A 17378-nucleotide genomic window follows, 5' to 3' on the forward strand; every position below is an offset into this window, starting at 1 on the left:
TGCAGATCCGCTACATCACCGAGACCCAGGGTTTGCCACCAGAAATTATGCTCAACCATGGAATGAAGACCAAGTCTTACTTTACCAGTGATAGTGCTTCAGTGAACTTACCATGGAGATTAAAGGTGCAACCTTAAATATCAACCTTTTTTACAGAAAAAAATATATATACATTGAACCCATTCAGGACAAAAGATTAAGCAAATCCTATAGTATATTTAGTTGCTCCAATGGCCATTGGAGGGAATGCCCGCCTGCCAACGGCTGATGTGTATTGTATTGGGGCTGATGTGTATTGTAGTCCTTGCTGCTGGCCCAGCAGTAATGGGAGTGAGCGCAGGACTTCTCTTTTTGTATTTGTATTTACTTTGTATCACACAGCCTGGTTACAATGCTGCCGCCCATCCCATGTGTTCCCTATTAAGGGTTAATAAGTATAGGGGTGTATATAAAAAATACCCCTTTCTGTCTCGTTAGAGATATCTTTTCCAGAAGCTCAAGGAAGCAGGCTGAAGGGTCAGTGTTAGGACCCGCTTGGGGGGGTCTGCCTTGACGTTGGCAGGCGGGCATTCCCTCCAATGGCCATTGGAGCAACTAAACGGACCTCCATTTGTCTAAATATACATAGGGATTAAGGAGAGAGCGCAGGTAACGTTTTCTTTTCTTTGGTTTAAATCCTATAGTATAACCACAGCTCTAGCATGGTGTCTGCTTTGTGGTTAAAGAAACATACCAGGGGTGTTATATTATTCATTTTGTTAAACCAAATGAAGCTTCACCCACTAATATTCTGTAATTTTGGACGTTTAGATATGATAACAATTAGATCCTCCAATTGACTGATCATGTTCCTCCAATTTTAACTACTATACCCGTTTCTTGGTCAGCTTTGCACCCATTTTAAGAGTAAAACTTTACAGGATTACTTTAAAAAAGTTAATTGTTAATGGAAAGCTGATGGGTAAGGTAGTGTCAAGAAATGTTGATTGGTTTCATGCTTCCATGACCTGGAAACTCATTGAGTTACTAAATAATGTTACATTAGATGAGTTTTTCATTATCGAACCTAATGGAGAATTTTGTTTTACTTCTTCTTTAGACACCCGAACAGTACACACATGAGACTGGTATTCAATCAAAGGAAACCAGATTATATATCTTCAGCCATCTTGACAACATGATGCAGGTAAAACCTTCTTGGGGATCACAAAATTGCCCAAAAACAAAAGATTACATCACAACTTCCTCTAATCCATGTTCTATGATGTTGGATAGGCAAAAACATTACTTTCAAAATGCCTGGCTTGTCAAAAAAAAAAAAAATGTCAAGGTTATTAATGTCCATGCAGAAATATTACATTTCCAAAATCACTTCTCTTTAGTACTTCCACTGTTCATGAACAAAGCTAAATACAGAGATGTAGTAAAAAGGATTTACTCATTATGGTGAAAGGCCTGGTGGGCCAATCTACAGTGACTTTTGTCAGCCTATATCTCCCCAATAGAAAACAAGCCAGATCCCTGAGGGCCTGTCTCCGAGCCATAGAATGTTTTGCAGAGGACATTCTCATACTAGGAGGCTATCTCAACAAGTCTCTAAATGCAAATCTAGATACGACCTCTAACACCCAAACATACCAAACATCGGCCAGGGAGAGACTGAACCATCTCCTAGACACATGCCAGTTTGTGATTGCTGGAGAATCATGCATCCACACTCTAGGGACTACTCCTATTTCTCCCCAGTCACCGGCACATACTCTAGACTAGACATGATATTTCTCTCACATAGATACCTACACCTGATTCAGTCATGTCAATACAGCCCGATCACATGGTCAGGCCATGCACCTCTGTCTATGGTCATCAGTATCCCCACAAGATTTTTCAGTGGAAACTGAATAACCATCTTTTCAATGACCCCACCATCATCTCCAATGTGACCCTAACACTTACCCACTACTTCTTCAGTGAAAATTCCCAACCTTCCACCTCTCCGAAATTGATCTGGGAAGCCCCCAAACCAGTACTCAGGGGACACATCATCGCTATAGCCTCTAAACATAAAAGACTATGGGAAGAACGTACCATGGCCCTACTACAAGAAATACGAACACTAGAGTCATCTTACAAACAACACAGTTCACTAATGATTTATAAACAACCCACCGACCGCAGGTCGCAACTGCAACAAATACTACACTCAGGGGGGCAAATGCGGCCGTCTACTGGCCAAAGCACTGCAATCCATTAGACCAAACACATATATCACTAAAATCAAGACCCTGTCCTGGACCTCCTCCCATCTTCTCTCAGACTGTCAGGGTACCTGAAGTCTCTACCTCCGAGAGAGGTAGAGACTTAGACGTCCATCCGTCCGGACGGGCTGTTTCCTCTGTGCCTCGCGGTCCATCCGGTCACGTAAACGCCGGCCGCGAGGGACTCACTTCCTTTTCTAGCATGACGTCCGGAAACCGACGTCATGACGCCAACCCGGAACGACCTGTCACTCAATTCTTCAGAGACTAATCAGGACTCGTCGGAGGCGTGTCTACCCTTCCCAGCCAGGGAATTTAAACTTGCTTCTCCCATTTGCTCATTGCCCTGTCGTGGTTCTAGTCTGCCTAGTCACACAGTGCTCTTGTATTTCTGTTATCCCTTTGGTTCTGACCCGGCTTGTTTGACTTACTCTGTTTATCTCTGTTACCCTTGACCCGGCTTGTTCCTCGTTTACCTGTCTTCTCGTTCCCTCGACCTCGGCTTGTCTTTGACTATTCTCTATATTCTCCGTACGTTAGTCCGGCCATTCTAAGGTCCGGTATACGTATCCTGTACCTGTTTGTACTCTGCGTGTTGGATCCCTGTCCTGATCCTGACATTACGACAGGGCCAATGGATCCTGCAAGTACAAACAGTCAGCTTGGTCCTTCTGATCCTAGGTTCGAAGCCATGGAGCACAGAATGGATCAGATGGCGCTAGCACTACAGGCGTTATTGTCTCGTGCTAATAACCCGCCAGAGGAGACGCGTACTACTTCTATTTCTCCTGTGAGCTCAGGCCTAGAGGTAGCCACTGTAGGTGCCTCTTCCCGTATTACACCACCAGTACGTTATGGTGGCTCACCTGAGAAGTGTCGTGGTTTCCTTAACCAGATCAGTATCCACTTTGAATTACAACCTCGCTCCTATCCTACAGATAGGGCAAAGGTTGGATTTATTATCACCTTACTCATTGAGAAAGCTCTGAGATGGGCCAACCCATTATGGGAGAATGATAACCCTTTGGTATATAATTATAATGCCTTTGTAGCTGCCTTTAGAAGAACTTTTGACCCTCCTGGTAGAAAGGTCAATGCAGCTAGATTACTGTTGCGCCTGAGACAAGAGAACCGAACTCTTGTGGATTATGCACTAGAGTTCAGGTCTTTGGCGGCAGAAGTTAAGTGGAACGAGCAGGCATATATAGATGTATTTTTGAATGGGCTATCAGATGTAATCCTCGACGAGGTTGCTACTAGAGAGCTTCCTGAAAATTTGGAGGATTTAATTTCATTCATTTCTCGTATTGATGAGCGTTTAAGAGAGAGACAGAACACTCGAGAGAGGAACCTTAGACCTTCATTTAAATTAGCTCCCGCATTTCAAAGTCCTGATTCCACTACCTCACTATGTCCTGAACCTATGCAGATAGGCAATACTCGCCTCTCAGAGGAGGAGAGGCAGTACAGGAGAAGGGAGGGATTATGCATGTATTGTGGAGTTAGAGGTCACCTACGCCTGAATTGTACTAATCGTTCGGGAAACGCTCGCACCTAAGTTTCTCTAGAGGACAGGCCTTGGGTGTTTCTATTTTGTCCTCTACGCATAATTATAAAGATCACAGGCTTCTGCTACCAGTTTCTTTAACTTGGGAAAGGGGAGTACTAAGGACCATGGCTTTGATAGATTCCGGTGCTGCTGAGAATTTTATCGATCAAGCCTTTGCTACTAAACACACTATCCCATCCCAGTTAAGGGATACACCCTTGGCCGTTGAGGCCATAGATGGTAGACCTTTACTTGAGCCTGTTATCTCTCGTGAGACCATCCCAGTTAGCTTAACTGGCGTCATGACGCCAACCCGGAACGACCTGTCACTCAATTCTTCAGAGACTAATCAGGACTCGTCGGAGGCGTGTCTACCCTTCCCAGCCAGGGTATTTAAACTTGCTTCTCCCATTTGCTCATTGCCCTGTCGTGGTTCTAGTCTGCCTAGTCACACAGTGCTCTTGTATTTCTGTTATCCCTTTGGTTCTGACCCGGCTTGTTTGACTTACTCTGTTTATCTCTGTTACCCTTGACCCGGCTTGTTCCTCGTTTACCTGTCTTCTCGTTCCCTCGACCTCGGCTTGTCTTTGACTATTCTCTATATTCTCCGTACGTTAGTCCGGCCATTCTAAGGTCCGGTATACGTATCCTGTACCTGTTTGTACTCTGCGTGTTGGATCCCTGTCCTGATCCTGACACAGACATACTAAAGGCCTTCAACGACTTCTACACACAACTTTACAACCTTAGACAAGAACCACCCTGTCAAGAACGCTTTCTTACATAAAAATAAAACAAACAATTCCCCAAAACATTCTTCCCTCCTTTGATGCCTCGAGAATTTGAACACGTAGTAAAATACACGTAGTAAAAGCCCTGGCTCTGACAACTTTACAGCCAAATACTACTGGACTCCTCGCTATCAAAACCTTTCTTAACAGCATTTAACTCCATCACTCGTTCGGCACAACTACCTGACTCAGCCTTGGAAGCACATATCACATTAATTCCCAAACCAGGTAAAGACCCAGCTGAATGTGGGAGTTAGAGACCCATATCGTTGACAAATGTAATTTAAACATTTTCACTAAAATCTTGGCAAACTGCCTCTGCCCCCTTCTCCAGCGGCTAGTCCACCCTGACAAGGCGGAATTCATCCCTGAACGCAAGGCTAAAAATAATACCACAAAATGAATCAATCTCATTTACTCCTCCAAATCGAGTACAGCACAGAGCCTCCTACTCGCAATTGATGCAGAAAAGGCATTCGACAGGGTGGACTGGTCCCTGCTGTTTAAAATCCTACAAAAGTTGGGCTTTGGTCCCCATTGGCTCAAATAGCTGCACACCATCTGCTACAAACCCACGGCTAAAATTTGCATCAATGGTCAATTGTCAGACCCGATCCAAATAAGAAATAGCACAAGGCAGGGATGCCCCCTCCCCTCTCTCCTCTTCATTCTAGTCATGGCGCCCTTCCAGCAAGGGATTAGAGATCATCCAAACCTACGAGGCATGCAAATAAACTCCCATGAATATAAAGTCTCCGCATTTGCGGATGACCTACTATTCACAATCAGAGATCCCATTACATCTATGCCCCCACTAATACATGAAATAAATCAATACCAACATATATCAAACTTTAAAGTAAATTTTTCAAAAAGTGAGGCCTTACCCCTAAATAAAACCCACCAGACATGTACAGACTTCTTTCTTCGAATCAATATGTAGCATTAACTCATTAAAGACTAAACAATTATCCACCTTCTATAAACTCATTCAACAAAAGCTCCCCAAGATCTACCCAAATATACCAAGCAATGGGAAAAGGACCTGTCCATTGCACTAACCACGGAAAACTGAAATAATGTATTCTCCAACATATTCCACTCCTCTATATGCAATGTTACGCATGAAGGAAACTTCAAACAAATCTCCAGATGGCACTACACACCAACTCAGATACACAACTTCTTCCCTTAACCTCAGACACATGTTGGAGGTGCAACCAAACAAAAGATACCCCAGGCCACATATGGTGGCAGAAAAAAAAACAGAGTGTGTTAAACCCACATCTCTATGTAACTGTACAAAATGAATGGCTTATCGTACTAGTGTAACAGCTTCCTATCAGGATTTTCCAGACTTTATACAATAGTATAATACTGTAAATGAACAATAAAGCTAAAGATGTAAATAGTAAGATCACCTTAGGATAGTAAAATCACCTCCCCTTAGATGTTTGGGGGATATATCCAGAACTCCCTCTGGTTAGTGGTGTCACCACAATATGGATGTCCAGACTCAGGAAATGGTAAAAATTATCTGCTTTATTTTGTAAGTATAAGAGGTAAAAAACAAATATGGTCCAACATGTATCGTCTCACAAAAGACTTCCTCAGGAACCCAATAGTAGAAACAAATTGTAAATATAAAATATCCTAAACAAAAGGACAAAATAGCAGCAAAACCCTTCCCTCCCCAGTCCAGGGGGCGTTGTCCACACTGTCCAACTGTTTCAGAGGATTCCTCAGTTGATTTTCGCGGGTATCATATCCATGTGACGTCACTTCCAGTATGTCACTTTCAGTATTCACTTCCGGGTGATGTATGCGTTCCAGCTGGTGGCCATTTTGCGTTCCACCTTCGGTAATGTGAAATACCAGTCATGTATTGGTGTAAACGGGAATGAGTCCTTAGTGAGTCATAAGGAAGCCTACAGGGCTCAAAATCAGTACACATCATAGTACATATGAAAATACATCCAATGCATAATACATCCAAAAGGGGATGAGAGGAGATTAGAGACAAAATAAAAAGAGCAAAAACTCAGACATCCATGTGGTAGCATTTCCCAATTGTGTAGATAAAAACAGCAATTCTAATATATAACTTAAAATTAATGATTGTATTAAAATTAAAAAAATTATAATAAATAAACAATTACAATAATAGTTTCAATCTCATCTTTGATGAGATTGAAATCAGAATTCAGAAATGTATTACTCTTATGGTGTATAATGCCTTGTAACACTAGGGAGTATACCACATATATGTCTAACTAAATACATACAGAGCATAAATATATATATATGTTCACAGAGCCTAAACCCCTACATTTTGGATATAGTGTATATATTTAATAGCAAAGAAACCGATTTAGATAAAAAGAAACACTTGGGGAATAAATGTCCCATCCAAGACATCTATGGGGACAAAAACCATATAGATCCATTGTGACCAAAAATAGATTTCTTAAAGGGAATATCTGGTTGTAATTAATATCTGTCTGAAACCACCACAGAACAACCACATATGGTGGTCCTGACCAAAGATCCAGACATACTGGAGCAAAATAGCCTCAAACATCCATGTCATCACCAGCATACACATCTCCAACACACACAAAACCTTTCTTTTTCTCGTTCTCCACACCCAACCCCTAAGCACACAAGGACACTGATCACCCACCTCCCAGATCAGCTAACCTCCTCTTCCCCATCAATTGGAAGAAGCCGGCAGCCACTTCGATGAACGATTGGATCCAAAAAGTTGATAATATTAGACTCATGGAAGAACTCACCTACTCTTTTTGCACAAATATGCCTAATACATGACTATCTGGAGCCCATGGATGAACTTCCTTAAATAGAAACAGCCCTCTGACATGCACCCAGGCCCACACACACCACCTGCTGGAGAGACACCTTCACCTTTTGATCTGGATTTTGATCCGGACCCAGATCTTGACTATGTTACTCATGATTATGCGTCTTGTTCACATTATTTTATAACAATCAATACGAGGCGCAACTATGAGAATGACATTGAATTCCATGACTAACAGGCCCTCTTACCGTATTAGACAATGCACGGAAATGGCCCACACAGAAGCACAGGATGACATCCAGCACCCACACAACGTTGAAACACCAAAGGGTCTAGAATAATAAAAGCTCCCACATAACACCAGTCAATCTGAAAAGCACCTCGATGATGCATGAGCTGTGCTCTACTCACTATCAAAACCCCGACAAATCGGGCGGAGCCTAGCAGTGAAACAGGCCATATGCCATATCCGGCAGCTCCTGAAAATACAAACACAATCCACTCGATATCGCAAAAACTAAATGCTAGGCACAAAACCCACAGCACTGAACAGGGGAGACCATCCCGCATCACCCGATGCCCTTCCGGTATTCCCCAAGGCAGGCCAAGCCAGAAAGCAATGTTCAGGACTACTACACGCCGAGCAGCCGCAGGCTGGAGTACCTGCTGGGCGGAGAGGACACCTGGAATGCCGGGGGCGAGCTGCAACAGGACTCCGAGTATGAAAGCACGGAGATGGGACCCATTCACAAAGATCCCAACAAGATTCTGCCACAGCACAGCCTGACATAGGCACCCTATTCCAACGGCAGGCACCCGCCAAAATGGCAGCCGAACAAGGTCCAGACCTCCCACACATGGCTACCCCCACAGATCAAACCTCCCAGGGAGTTACACAAGGGGCCATGCAACCTAAACAAACCACGCTGCCCAAACCCACACCCCAGCAGGGAACCACAGATCCGGCTACCAAGCAGGACCTGCAGCAACTGCAAACCATGGTGCAGGACATACAACGCCTGCTGGCAGCAGACTTCCCTGCATTCAAAACGAGCATGCAACAGATCACAGAGAAAGTTGTCAATACAGAGGGTGAAGTTAGAATGATCCAGGGAGAAATCTTCACCCTGAAGGAGTCCTTCCTCCAGCTGCAACACAGCCACCAACTTCTGACAGTACAAGTGGCAGCACAAGAGGATAAAAACCGACGCAATCTCATTCAAATCAGAGGCATACCTGCCTCAGTAAACAAAGAGGACCTACCGCACTATATTAGGAGACTCATGCAATCACTACTACCACCCGCAACGGCAAGGAAGCTCACATTCGCGGGGATATACCGCTTACCAATGCCTCCCAGAGCCGCCACAATGCTTGCTGGAGATGTCATTGTCCGCTGTGTCCTACCCCAAGACAAGGGGCACATCATGAATGTGATCAAAGGCAAGACTGGATTTCGAAGAGTCCCAACTAACCTTCTATCAGGACTTAACCAAAACCACTCTCCAATGGAGAAAATCACTCAGTAAACTCACCACTCAGCTGCGTACAGCGGGGATACCATACCGCTGGGGTAACCCACGCTCCTTACTTGTCACCCACAAAAGGACCACACACAAATGCTCCTCGGGGACTGAAGCACCCGCACTTCTAACGAAGCTGGGCCTACCGAACAAACCTGACCAAAACACCGCCCAAACCTGGAACCCAGCAACCGCGGAAATATTAATTCCAAGAAGGCAGAGACTGGACACACAGGCCACCTGACAGGTAGGGGGGAAAAGTCTCCTACCCCTGCCTGTTCAAAGGCGATACAAAATCTTCATGTTATAAAATGCTTATATACCATGCACACTTGTTAATGTTACACAAGTTACGACACTAGTTTAATGCTTACTATAAGAGCCTGCTAGAGAAGGCGCTGACACACAATACCGAGTCCACAGAACACGTATCACGGTGCAAGACGGAACAGCCCCCCCCCCCCGCGACAGCCCCTCGGTTAGGGCTACCACCCCTCATGAGTAGTCTCTATTGAGCTCAAGCCAACTACACCTCTACCGAGAGGTAGAGCATACTCAAGACTTACTCACAGGACTCAACAACCAGCATTGCAACATCTACCAAACCCATACTGACCCAAATCTAAACACAAAAACATATCTGCGCTTCTCTGTATAAACACATTTTAAGCCTTTTTTCGTCTCCACTCTTATGTAAATTGGTTACCATCCTGTTACACAAGTCCAATAATTGCATGATTTTGCTATTACATGATGAAAAGTCATGATTTTATTAAAGACACGGAGGCGAGTATTGCATATCCCTTTCTTTACTGTCCACCAATAGCAGCAAAGGATATAAACAGAATGAAAAAACAACGAACATACAGTGACATAGACCCCTTCCTGCACAAGTCCCAGTATAATAGGCAGCACTTCCCTTCCATTTCACTGTTTCTGAAGATGCGACACTATACACAGAGTCCAAACCAGGAACAGCAATATAGTCCAGAGAGAAACGAAAACATAGAAACTTCAACCCAAGAGGAGGATCATAACATCAATTAACATGGAAGCACAAATTGATGACCGGTACTTGAGACTGACATCCAGGCCAGACAGAGCAAGGCCCCACCAATATCTGCAGAGAAATAACCAGATAGATCCAAACTGACATAGTTACATAGGCAAATAGGTCTATAGCAAAAGGTCCCCAAAGAGACGATATACTGGAGAACACGTTCGTGTCCAATTTCCATCCGATAGATATCGTGAGCCCCAGTCCACCTGGACGTTGTGTAGTCCTGGCAGGTATTCAGCTTGAACCACCAGGTCCCGGTCTAAGCAAAAGTCCCAAAAGTCTTTCGCCAATCTGGCCAGGACCGCAGATTGAGTACCGCCCAAGTGGTTGACATACCTCACCGCTGATACATTGTCCATGCAGAGGCGGATGCATGTATGGGCTCGGTCCCTCGCGAAGCTGCGGATTGCGAAGGAGCCTGCCAAGAGTTCCAATGCGTTGATGTGGAGTTGGGATTCGGATTCCGACCAGCGACTCCCTGTTGCCACACCCTCGCAATGAGCCTCCCAGCCATGGAGGCTCGCATCTGAGTCGATGGTGAACTCCGGCATGGAGCCGAAGATTGCCCTGCCGTTCCACGCAGATAGGTTGTGGATCCACCATCGCAATTTGTCCTTTGTCTCTTTGTCTAGCGATACCAGGTCCGCGTAGGTTGCGCTGGTCCTCAGGTGAGCTATTTTTAAGCGTTGCATCGCACGGTAATGGAGCGGACCCGGGAACACTGCCTGAATAGAGGCTGCTAGGAGGCCGATGAGGCGCACCAGTTGTCTTAAGGTGAGTTGCGGTCGTATGAGAGCCCTGCGGAGCTCCTTGCGTATTGAACCAGTCTTGGACCCTGGAAGGCTCAAAGTGTCCGCCTCCGTATCCACTAGAAATCCTAAGAATTCCATACGAGTGGCGGGAGTCAGGCACGACTTTTCCTATTGGTAATGAAACACAGGCAGGAGAGCAGGTTCATTGCCAGCCGCAGGTGTGCCAGAAGTATGTAGCGATCCTGGACCATGAGCAGGATTTCGTCTAGGTATATGATTAGACGAATGCCTTGACTGCGTAGCCAGGTCATAGCTGGGCGCAGCAGTTTTGTGAAGCACCAGGGTGCTGATGATATGGCAAAGGGCAGGCATGTGAACCGCCAAGTCCCTGTATGCCAATGGAAACGTAGGAGATCTCGGGGGTGCCTGTTCCATCGCCCTCTTGGTGAGGAGCAAGGATAGCTCGTTGTCGATCAACCTGCGATCCCAGAGGGAGAAGCAGATCGGTCGAGGAGGAGGGATAGTTACAGGGTTCCCTACAAGGTCTATGTGGAAACCTCGAATGGTGTTTAGTACCCAGGGGTCGGAGGTTATCTGTGCCCAGGCTGGGAAATTTTTTTGGAGTCTGCCCCCTACATAAACATGCAAAGAAACATGAGGTATGAGTAGACTCATCATAGGGTCTTCTGGAGCTGGTGTTACCACGGAAGCCTCTGGATCACCACGGGCATCCGCATGATGGAAATAACGGGGAGCGGGTATTTGTCTCCTGGAAGTTGGAGCGGTGCTGAAAAGAGCCTTGTCCCGAGCCACGGGACTGAAAGTAGGACCGGCCGGACAGACGGCTCCTGGATCTGCCGGCTCTGGTGGAGACCCGTCCCTGAAAAACCCGTCTCATGGAGGTTTGGGCCTTGTCAATGACCGTAAATGCCCCTACAAAGCACCCCAGGTCTTTAATGAAGGAGTCGCCAAATAATAATCCTTGGGCGTCCTTCTCAGCCTCTGTTAGGGCAAGGTTGGCCAGTTTAGGCTCTATTTTAAACAAAATGGCTTTACGCCGTTCGATAGAGAGGGAGGTGTTTACGCTCCCGGCAATACAAATAGCCCTTTGGACCCAACCACGGAGGTCTTTGGGGTCAACCATATGATTTCCAGCTCTGGTATCCTCCGCCAGTTCGAAAAGTTTTGCCAGTGGGTCAAATATGTCTAAATGTTTATCCTGGCATGCTTTCAGGGCAGAGTCTAGGCTCTTACGTGGGTTCCAGACCAATTTAGTTAGGAACTGGGTCATTTTCGGATCAACTTCAGGGGTATCACAGACTTTATTTGGCACCGTAGGCCTTGGGCACTCTGCCCTCAGTTTGTTCCATGCTGCTTTTCTGAGCGGGCGTCGTACCCAATTTTCAAGGTACTTGACTACATGGTCCGCTGGGAGCCACTCCGCCGACCTCGGATGGTGAAGCTCATCCGGGTCGAAGAGAGGTTCACCCAACGGATCCAAGAGGGTGGACCCCGCAGTTGCGGGGTGGAGCGCCCCCCTTTCACCTCCGGACGTCTCTGCCTGAGCAGAGGGAAGGAGGTCAAGGCCCAGCTCAGCGGTCTCAACATCAGAGTCGTCATCCGACTCAACCATAGCCTCCTCACCTGACCCGATTTCTGAGTCGGAGTCACTCTCAGGTTGTGCTCTAGCACATTTCCAGAGCTTCACCCGTTCTGCCTGGTGTGGAAAGGCTCTTTTGCGTGGGTGGGACACGCCAGTCATAACAGTTCTGGGGGCAGAGGGGTGTTTGGACTCATGGGTCGCCTTCTTAGGTGCGCCCTCAGAAAGGTCCATAGTGGGACGCGGAAGAGGCGTCGTGGAACCTGACATTTGCACGTCCAAAGGACGTGGCAGGAGGACCTGGGAGATGGTATGGGAAAGGGTAGAAGACATGGACCCCATGGCTGCCACGATGGCATCTGTCATCGAGCGCTGTAGCGCCAAGAATTGGTCCCCTTCAGGTTGAGTGGGTCTATCTGCCAGAGTAGATGGCGTGTCATAGATGACAGGGGTCTCTCCCAAAGGCAAAGGGGCATCTATCACCCCAGAGGGTGGTGAACTGGAAGGCATCCTGGGTTTGGGCACATTGGATGCAGCTCAATATTCCTACCAGTGAGATTACAGGGTAGTAAGGGTTAGTCACCCAAACTATAGGGAAATAGAATGATAGGGATCTCACCAGGGTCCAGACCAGAGGCACACAGACATACACGAGGTAGTATGAGACAGAAAGTCGGAAAATGGCCGCAGCGAGTCTCGCGAGATTCGCGGCAAAACCAGTGAATTTGTCAATAGAAAAGAAACCGAACGTGCGGTAAAATAGGCGAATTTGTGTGAATAAAACAGACGAATGAGTAAACCGCACGAACCAATTAGTCGAACGCGGCAAATAGGCGAATGTTGCTATATGCTGGTGAAACTAACGAATGGTCTGGATTCGTGAATTTAGCCGGACGGCATGATTCATGCACAAAACAGCTGAGCAGAACGGAGAAAAGCAGCGCAAAATGGCACCAGAGGACAGGGAGAGGAGAGATGGCGAGAAAAGAAATAAGAGATAAGAGCAATCATAGAAAAAAGTCAAACACTTCACAGCGCACACCGCGGTACAGGAACTTCAATTTCAGGTTCCGGTTTCCGGCGGGACTGAAAGGAAGTGTGCACACTCAGTGCGCACTTCCTTTCAGTCCCGCCGGAAACCGGAACCTGAAATTGAAGTTCCTGTACCGCGGTGCGCGCTGTGAAGCCGGCCCACGCTACAAGACAGGTAAGTATGGGATAATTATGGGATAATTGTGCACAAATCGAGATCGAAGTCCAGGTAAGGACGGACACAATGTGGCAGAGCAGTCCTTAAGGTTTGGGGTCACTAGTTATTGACTAGAGCCATAAATTTTACCAAGAAAAGATCCCAGAACCTACTTCCTCTAGGGGAAAAAAATGATAATACTCCACTCAAGACAGAAAGATCTTTCTACTATTTAATGCTACGGATCATGCCTTATTTCTTGTGTTGAACATAAATATAATGAGGAGACACGCTTGATGATCTACCCTTACTATCCCCACCAAACGTGTGATAACTACTAGGGGTGTCCACAGCACCCGCCAGCATACTTTGGCAGTTTCCCACATTACTGTTGCTTTATTTCTCTGGGCACAACCTATAGAACAACAATATGTAAGATCTCTTGCTCCATCTTACTAAACAAATTCTTACGATTATTCTTACAATAGTCAGTTTGTATTAATGACAGATGATCAAATTCAGAGGTTTATTTTCCGTTCAATTCTTATTTTTACTCTGTATACTATATTACAGCAGGAAGTGCATCAGGTATCACAAGGAATTGGGACCGAGGCTCAGAATGAAGATCACAAAACGCCTCCGGAAGTAAAAGAAGATCCAGAGAAGCAGGAAAAAGAATATTGTTTGAGGATTCAGAAAATGGTGAGTTCTGAGTTACAGTGAAACACACTATACTTTCTATATGTGCGACGTTAATACACTGTACATTCAGACACTGACAGCATATCACAGAGCACCCTGTATGTACCAATATAGTGGCTATTTTCTAAATCTCCATTTATCAGTGTTATTTGCATTTTGGATATCTCTCTGGTTAAAATGCATCGTATATCACACATTCTTTCTATGACTGTTGAAACATGACAATGATCAAGGGACTTGGTAAATTAATAAATTGTGATTTTTTTTGTTTTTCTTTTGACGTGCAGTATGCAGAAATTGCAACATTAGCAAAGAAGGCTGGCCTAACGAATGAAATATCCATCAAAACAGAAGATGAACCCCTGGGAACATGTGAGATCGTTCCACCAGCACAGATTGAGATCGAAGTCCAGGTAAGGATTCACGCAATGTGACAGATTAGTCCATAAGGTTTAGGGTGACTAGAGGCAGAGGTTTTTACAAGGGAAATATTCCAGGACTTTATTATACCAGTGAAAGAAACAGGACAATACTCTCCCCGATACAGAAAGAAAGATCTTAATTCTATTTAATACTATGGATCATGACTTCCAGTTCTGGGGATAGATTACTTATTTAGAATATATATATTACTTTAATTTTCTTACAGTTTGACCATTGTGGAACTGAGTGTGTGTAATGTATCTCATTCCCATGTGCGTCACTGTGATACTCTATACACACTGTAACCACATTCACATAGCATAGCACATTGTGTTGACTTGTTATATCCGGTGTATGTGCTTTCTATTTTATTCCTTTCTTTATAGACACTGATCATTATATAAATACAATGTAGGCTACACACTGTTTCTATCAATGGGCTCCAAAAGGAATGCCTCCTAATATATATATATTTTTATATAAAGGACATCGTTACTGACATCCAAGAACAGCAAGGTCCAAGTGAAATATCAGGCGAGAGAGCAAAGGAAAACGCGAGTAACTCCGATGAAGGTGAAAGAGTCGAGAAGAAAAAAGAAAAAAAAAAGAAAGGATCCTGCCTGAGACGGGTGTTACGAGCCCTGTGCTGCAGCTTCCGTAGGAAATCAAAGAAAGTGAAGGGTGATGACGATGAATAATCAGAAGCAGTCGCCAACAAAGTGCAAGGACAACGCAGTACTAGCAGTGCCGAGAGCAAAGCCCCAACTTCCAGACTTTCCTACCTGAAATCAGACCGCAGTGGAAGACTGCTGAGGAAGAATGCCAGTAGCCCGAAACGAATGGAAACGAGGCTCGAGGAACGATCAAGCTGAACTGTTTATCCATCAATGAATGTCGTCAATGGAAAAATGTTAAAAAAACATTTGGACAGGCCAAACAAGCAGGAAGAAAGGCGCCTTGTAGTTACAATAGTGCCCAAGCCAATTATCTAAGCGATATCAGCCATTTTTGTAATGACAATTCTGAGTTGTCAACTAGTTAGAATTATATTATTAAATCACTATAAAATGTTGTACCCTTGGTACCTGGCCCCTTCAAGGCTCCATAACATAAATATTGATTTTTAAGAATGATTGTGGAAGGGTTGTGGTGGCCTGGGTATATAATCCCATATATGGTGGCACTGTATAAAGCTCAAAGCATTCTGGCACCGAATCGCTTTACTAATAAGATAGACCCATCGCTTGAAACACTCTCTCCAGAACTCAGATTATTTAAAATCTTCACTAGACTGTAAGCTCGTTTGAGCAGGGTCCTCTTCATCCTATTGATCCTGTAATTTTTTGTAATTGTCTCATTCATTGCTAAATCACCCTCTTCTATAATATTGTAAAGCGCTATGGAATTTGTTGGCGCTATATAAATGCCAATAATAATAATAATAATAACCAAAACAACTAATAAGATAGATAGAGTGATGGCAGGCCACATTCTTATTGCAGCTACATCACTCATACCATGTTCTAGGAAGTCAGCTAAGATCCCATCTATGGAAGAAGTGATGCTTTTAGCACTGGATAACAAATATTATAAGATGATGTTGTGGCAAGATTCACCTCCAAAGATTAACTTGTAATGTTATTGAGGAAGGAATTTGGGGGCCCCAAGCAAAATGGACATAGAAGCCCCCTCAACCCCTGGGGTCTAGTGGGGCTGATGGGCTGTCAGTCGGGCAGCGCTGGCGAGGGAGCACTTTCCCCTGAGCGCTCTGCTCAGCTCCCTCATCACTCTAAGGCGTGCGAGGGAGCTGAGCAAAGCGCGCAGGGGAAAGTGCTCCCTCACCAGCGTGGCCCGACCGACAGGATTGTTAGTTAGCTGCAATGCTAACAAGACATTTGCCCTGGGCATTTGGGGGTGTCTTTTTTTGCTGCCCCCTGGAAAGTGCCGCCCAAGGCAAATGCCTTGTTTGCTTCCTGGCTAATACGTATCTGGTCATTGTCTTGGGGCCCCAGGCCAGCTCAGAGCCCCAAGCAATTGCTTGGTTTGCGTGCCTTGTCGCGACGGGCCTGATTGAGACAGATGGGAAAGCAAAGTGAGAAAGGAGTTTCTTCCGTAAGCAGCTCCACATGCCCTGCGACACAATGAGTAACAATAGAAATATATATATTAATGGTTTAAATATACTCTGTATTACATACTATTCTTGTCAAATTTAATAATTGTTTTCATGTAACTATGGATGGACCTCTCCACCCCCCTTTTTTTTTTATTTATTTATAATATTTTATTAAGTTTTTAACATAAGTATATATAATCATTCATACAAAGACATTATCATTTTTACAAAGAGTTGTGGCACAAAAATTACATATTAAAGTTCTTTCGATTGCAGTACAAATTCTATTATTCAGAACCAGTCTTTTTGTATTTTCCCCTTCTTTTCTAACAATAATTCCATATCATGCAACAAACAGATACAAAAAATCAGTACATATATTCTCCAATGTTGACATTACATATGGATTTCTGGGTATCCGGTTCCGTTTTCTACCATCATTCCCCCTCCCCAAATGTCAAATTTACAAGAATACCCCAATTCTTTTCTATTAAATTGCACTACCTATCTTAATGAGGTGCTCATACTTTATCTGCCTATACTAAAAAGCACCAAGCTCTCTATGTCAAATTTTTTCCTTATAAAACAACAATA

This window comes from Pelobates fuscus, chromosome 5 (genome assembly GCF_036172605.1).
Source record: "Pelobates fuscus isolate aPelFus1 chromosome 5, aPelFus1.pri, whole genome shotgun sequence".
Taxonomy (NCBI): Eukaryota; Metazoa; Chordata; class Amphibia; order Anura; family Pelobatidae; genus Pelobates; species Pelobates fuscus.